Raw genomic sequence first — 7,038 nt, forward strand, 5'->3', positions numbered from 1 at the left:
TAAAAGCATGATGAGTAGTAGTGAAAGGTGAAGGACTGAGGGGAAGTGATCGAGATATTAAAGAAGTCCTTTGGATTCACAGCGCACTCTCTTCTCATTCTGCACCTTCAGGTCTCAATTAATTCCTCAGGTTATATGCCTCTTTTTTTTCTTTTTTTCTGATTTTGTCCAAACCTGAATTCAGCTGTCTTAACTCCCCAAAGTTTCTGTAAGTTGGTAATGGTTCCTAGATGTTGTAGTCATTTATTGTAAATAGACTAGCTTCTGAGATGACTTAGAATAGCTTGGGTGACCAGTTTCAGAATCTTTTCTTTGTAAGGGCTCTTACCCAGGAAAATACAGGGCAAAACAGTAAATGGCCAATGACTCTTTTGTACAAAAGCCAGTCAGCAGCAGTGGCAGGTGCACAAAAGCTGGTAATGGCTTATTATGGAATGTGAAGAACATAGTATTGCTTGAGAACTGTGTTGTTGTACAACAATAAGGGCAGACAGAAAACATTTAATAGGATTATTTTGTTTTCTTCAATAGAAGGCCTGAAAAACTTGGAAGTATTTTGTCTGAAAATGTTGTATATATTCATGAATGTGTTTTGGAGGATATGATCACAAAATATTGTCAGGCAGCTTGGCACAAATCTGGAAGATGAGTGTAAAAATTTTGCCGTGCTTAAAGTAGAGAGTCCTCCCAGTCTCCCTTTTCTCCAACCAGCTACATAGAAATGGGAATATGACCACTTCAATACTAAAGGTAGAAAGATACATTACCAGTAGTATTGCTCCCTTGTGTGCCTTCAGTTACAGAAATGTCATGTCTGAATTGTGATATCCTGATGGGTTTTCTTTAACTTTCTGTTCTCTGTGAAACTATACTACTAATGTGTATGATGCTGCATCCCTGTATGACAACAGGAAAACTGCTTCAGTAACACTCAGGGAAAGCCCCTCCAACCACTTTGCCCCTCTTTCTTTCTCTTATTCTCTTGATATTGCATTCATTCCTAGTTCTCACTGCCTAAGGCTACATGCTTGCCCTCCAGACAACATTTTTTTCTTTCACTATATTCTCAAATACTCCCCATTCTGCCTACTAAGAGCCTTCGCTCTCAGTGGCTGACCAGTACCCAAACAAAACAATGTTTTCTTTGCTCTCAGAACTGATGTGGACAATACTTCAGTGAAACAAAAATAATCATCTGGGCACAGGAATTACAGCTGATCAACATCTGATTCCAGGACTGAGACTAGTCATAAAGTTTTCCCTCTTGCGTTTCGTTTTTTTATTTTTGTAAGGTATTTAGCATAGTCCTTCAACCTTAACATGGATCCTGGTAATTATCTGCCAGTCTTGGCAATTCTGACATTGTTTCAGTAATGTTTAAGGCTGGCTGAAAGGATTTTGCAGCAGCATTCTGTGGTGCTCACAGGCAGTATATGCACAGTCTAGCAAGTATACACAGTGAGAACTGAATGTTGATATGGATATTTCAAAAGCCTCATGGATGTTTACCGAAGAAACCACCCAGAGAAGAGTTTAGTTTCTTAATTCTTAGCATTTTATTATTTTCTTCAGAATGTTTATGTAATTTGTTAAGGCTCAAGAAGGGGGGGAGGGGAACAATATTTTGCATTGTCCCTTAACTATGTTATTTATTTATTTATTTGCAGAGCTCTATGCACATGAACGAAAATGGAGGAAGTTTTATGGCACTTTCCTGCTTAGGATTTTCATTTACTAAGTTATCAGGATCCATAACTAAGGTGCTAAATTCTACTGAACTACTTACTCCAGTTACCAAGACTATAATGTTGTCTTGAATGTAATTTGGAGAAGAGTAGTGAATTTTAGGGAGGTTTATGCAACTGTTTTCAACATAGTTTTAAGTTAAATAGTTAAGTAATAATGGAAAACTGAATCAAATGAGACAATCTTACAACTTTATAAAAAATTTCTTATTTAATCAATTTGTAACATTTTCTTTATTTTTCACTTAATTTCCAAGACTTCAAGTAAAATTTGATGATTAAACAAATTTATAGTGTATTTATCCATAACACAAAATTATGCACTGTATGTTTTTAATTGAAACTGGACTGCTATACATATTTGTTCTACAAATACTTGTAATAGAATCTCCACTCAATAAAGTCAGTAAAACACAGTCCAAATAGAACTACAGTTTGAATCAAAATTTATTATGAATCAGTTTTTTTGTTTATCACTTATAAACTTGTTTGTTGGTTTACAGGGTGTGTAGAATCTGCACGGCCATGTCAGTGACACACTCATTGGCTTTAATAAGATTAATAAATCCATTTTTAAGCACAGAATGGTTGAAACCTAAATGAAATAGCAAAGGTAACTGTGATTCACAAGTCTATATGTTCTTTAATCTGTTTAATAGTTCGCATAAAGCTTTGATTTTAGATTTTTGTTTTTTCCTTGCTGGATGTATTTTGAAACAAAGAGATGCACAATATTGGAATTTCGAATCCCTCATAACAAGCTCTCCCGTCCTGCTTATTTTATAACAAGCAAATTCTCAATTTTTCTGTTAAATTGTTCTTTACCAGGGCTTTTGAGCTGAGCACTTCAGTAATTGTACTGGTATAAAGAAAGAAGGCAGTGTTATCAACCCTCCATTTTATTGTTCAGGTCCTCCAACTTTAAATATGAAGGTAAAAAATGGTAAATTGTTATTGCTGGATGAAAAGTTTCATTAGGAATTGAGAATCATGTCTGGAAGAATTTACCTCACAATATTCCCTCAATTACCACAGAACTTCCTAAGGGGAATATTCAAGTTTCAAATGTATACACACACACACACACCGTTTCTCTGTTACACTGTGACATTCAGGTTAAGCTTCTGTGGTGCAGAAATAGTTTAGAAATCAGTGTGCTTCAAAGCTAACATTCTACTGTCATTATTTGATTTGGAAGGACAGAATAAAGTCAGAAAGGATTAAGGCATGAAGGACATTAATATAAAACAGAGGGTGGAGTAGAAAGGCAAAATCTAATATACACACTATGAAATCCTGATGGCCACAAGAAGTCATTCAGATCAGGAATGGTTGGTGTCAACAGTGTCTTTACCAAGCTTTCATTCTGGTCTACAGGCTGGTAAACAGCAATCAACATCAAAAAATGTGTAGATAAGTAAAAGAACAATAATACTACTTAAAATCTGTCCTCCTTTCTGCATTTTGTGCAAAAGACAATAGATATTTGTCCCTGAATTTACCTGTGGAATATAGCATTTCATAAAATTGTTGATGAGAAGAGATCTTGGAGGACATCTTCTCTGAACTTCCTCTCAAAGTGGGCCTATATCCAGCACTAGGATGGATAGCCATGACCTAGTCAGGTCAGGCAAGACTTTGTTTAGCCAAACTGAAAACCTTCAAGGATGATGATCCTGAAGCTTCTGTACATTGCTTGTTACAGCTCTGCACTACTTTCCCAGTAGATAAGGTAGATCTTTTCTCCTAATGTCCAAGACAAACCTCCTAATCCAGAATAGATATTGCCTTTTGTAACACTGTGCAGTACTGCTGACAGTTGGCTTTTTATGTCATTTTTCTAACCCTACTTCAATTAGCTTATCATTAAATTGCCTTCTTTGCCAGAAAAAAAAGGAAAAAAAAGCTACAAAGAAACCCATCTCTTTCAGGTCAGGTGCATGAAGATCAGTTGGGCAAAGGTACTCCATACACACAGAGTATATATGTTACTTTTCTGATTGGCTATTTTTGGCTATATCAGATTCTGATAAATTGTGTCAGCTGTGAATTCTGCGTCCTTTTTTGCTGTCCAAACTTCGGCTGATTACTGTAACACTTCCTTTTTGAGTCACTTTGTGCAGAAGACGTAACATGAGCAAAGTACCCCTGCAAACGGGATATGTGCAGCTTAAATATGACACCAAAATTCCTGCAGGCTTGCAACCACAAACGGATTTCTCTATTCTGACATCCATCAATTTCTCAGGCTTTACTTCTACCCACTTTCTCTAAGAGGTCAGTGAGCAAACAATAAAATTCAATACAACTCAAAGCATCAGTAATGTATGAACCAGAACAGTCTCATATAACAGCGAAGATAATCTCAATTGCCTTAGGTCATACTCCAGTCTTCCTTTCAGGCTCTGCTCTCCACATGCATAAGTGCTCTATGAAATAGAGGGGTTAATGGGGGCTATGCTGCGGCAGGGGATCTTTACTGAGTGCAAAAAATGCAGTTGGCTTTTAAAACCATAAAGGAAAGTATACTGTCTATTCCAGGGAGTCACTTTTTCCTTGATAGCACAGCACAGTTCTTCATGAATTCTACTTATCTTTCTCTCTCTACACAGAGAAAGGAAGCAGAGTAAATGAGCCAGAGAAACTCAGTCAGTTTGGGGAATTTTAAAAATTCTTTTTGAGATAAAGATTTCAGTGCCCACAGTTTCATGTGTACTAAGAAGCTTTACTAACAACTGAGTGCTGAAGCATGACCCACATGTCCCTTTTAGGTCATCAGAGCCAGAATGATCTCAACCCTTTTAGCTTTCAGGTTATGCCTCAGTCAAGGCATAACCTGAATACTTTAAAGTCATTTCAGCTGAGAAGGTTAAAGGTTGACATTTGCAGTCATGAGCTGTGTGTGCCAGCTTTACACTCCTACCAGTATCATAAAGTCAGTTGCCAAGTTTTCACCATAAGAAATTTCTAAAACTTTGGAAATAATTATTCTTAATATATTCTTTCTCTTCCATTCCTGCCCTCCCCTCCTTTTTTTGATGCTTTTAAAGTGATTATAAAGATTTTCTATAATCAAGTAATTAATGATGTTATGTTTTAATTTTGCCTATTTTAGAGTGATTTCTCTATTTTCAGATAGAAGATGCATATTATTTTCAGCACTTTTTCAGGTATCTGTAGAAATCTAATTCTAATGAGACCTTACAGTAAACAATATGCAGTAGTTAGAAAACCACCTAATAAAACAAATTTAAAAAAATCTTTCTTCCAATACCCTTTATCAATTATGTGTTCACATAAAAATCATTCAGTAGTGGTAAATGACAAGTGAAATTTTATTGCAGTCTTTCACTGGTGTGTGCTAAAGAGACTGGCACAGAATCTGTAATATTCTATGTCCTATTGTAGTTAATTCACTGATAACTCTTTTAGAAAGCTTTTTATTTTTTTAATTCAGACAAGATAAATTAATCAGTCTTTACTGAAGGAACAAAAATCATTAAAAGAATGACAAACTATGATACTTTTTTATGCTTTGTCCTTCCTTTCTGAGTCATAAAAAAGTTATTTAATTATTTTTTCAAGTTAGGGAAGTGTGTTTTAGGGCTGATACATGGGTAATTCTGTAATTTCAGATTTGCACAATATTTTCATACCTAGATATATTTATTTAAAGAAATTTATAACCGCCTTAAATCAATCATTAACAAAGCTCTATTCAAGTATACTGGAATGCATAATAAGAACTGATTACAAAACATAGTAGAAGTATAGTAGATTATGTTTGGCAAGAAATAGAAAATACTTAAACATAATAAAAACTACTTAGCAGGTTTTTATATATCACTTGTCAACTCAAGACAAAGCCAAGGTTAAAAAAGCCTTCTAGCTACCTCTCGTCTGGGTTTTAAATTCACTAAAAAAAAACAAACACACAAACTGCCCCCCGCAAAACGGAAAGAAAGATCTTGAGCACTGTCTGTAGTCCTCTGCCTGCTCATTGAAGGACATTCGTGTATTTGTGTACATTTGCCTCCATGTGTGCATATAAACTAGTGTATAAACACCTTGACTTGACTGATTTCTCCAGAAAGAGAAATAATTTTTGGAATACTGGAAAATCTGTCAAGTCATTTATTATTGCTAGAGATTTTGCAATTGTTTTACAGATTTTGACAGTTAAAAGAGGAAAGCTAGGAAGCCAAACTTCTCTCTGCTGCTGAAGATTGTGACAAGAGATAAGAATACTTACCACTAGGTCATGAAATCTGAACATACATCACACTGGTGGTGACTTATACCATGCTGCTGCTGCTTTGCATTAGCCAGCCTAAAAGTAGTTTCTCTCAATTCAGAAACCATGCAGGTGAGTATGTGTTTAAAGCCTAAATGGACATGAGTCCAGTTATACTTTTGTTTCAAAAACTTGTCCTTCCAAGTTAGTTTTTGAGGTACGTTGACATTGTGCACATGACTCTACATTAATTACTACTTGCGTTTGCAATTCATTTCTTTCCCAGTTAAAAAACAAACAAACAAACAAAAACCAAACAAAAAAAAATAGACAGTTAAATTATTGGGTTTTTCCTCTCTCTGTCTTCTTCATCACTTTTTTTTCTCCTCTCCCTAGTATAGCAGTAAACTCCTCAAATACATGATGAGCTCTGTTCAAACTTAAAGAATAGTTTCTCTCTAAAAAAAAAAATTGTATTCTTACTTATAATATTACCTCGGTTTGTTCAGCGGACCTGTATGTAAAGAAATTTTCTTGGATGTCTGACTGTGTTTTCACTCTTATATCTCAGCTAAGGACCATTAACAGAGCAGTATAAGGGGGTTTGCACTTTAAATAACCACACAAATGTTCATGTTTTGTTACCTTTACAGAAGCCAAGAAGCAATCAAGTAGAACAATACTGTCTGGATTTCCAGAACAGTTTAAAAACTATGGGCTTTATATTGCTTAGCTAATTTCACTCCATCCTTGTGTAAACTTTTTTGCATTTTGTCAAATATTTCAATGACTTATAACCAGAATATAACTAGATTATGCCCCTGCTTCATAATGGACTACATAAAAAAAAAAAATTGAATTAGATGCGACTGATATACAAGCTTTATCTGACACATTCAAATGATAATTTAACCAGCCACACATGATTCCAAAAAAAAAGAGCATGACTGTATTAAGAACTCAGAAAAATTCATCTTAAGGATGCAAAAATCCCCAAACCAAACAAATAAATAGTTGGAAAAAAATACCCTTTTCTGTACACCAATGTCAGATGATGCT

This window comes from Pipra filicauda, unplaced genomic scaffold, assembly GCF_003945595.2.
Source record: "Pipra filicauda isolate LSUMZ 115617 unplaced genomic scaffold, ASM394559v2 scaffold198_size2598500_pilon, whole genome shotgun sequence".
Lineage (NCBI taxonomy): Eukaryota > Metazoa > Chordata > Aves > Passeriformes > Pipridae > Pipra > Pipra filicauda.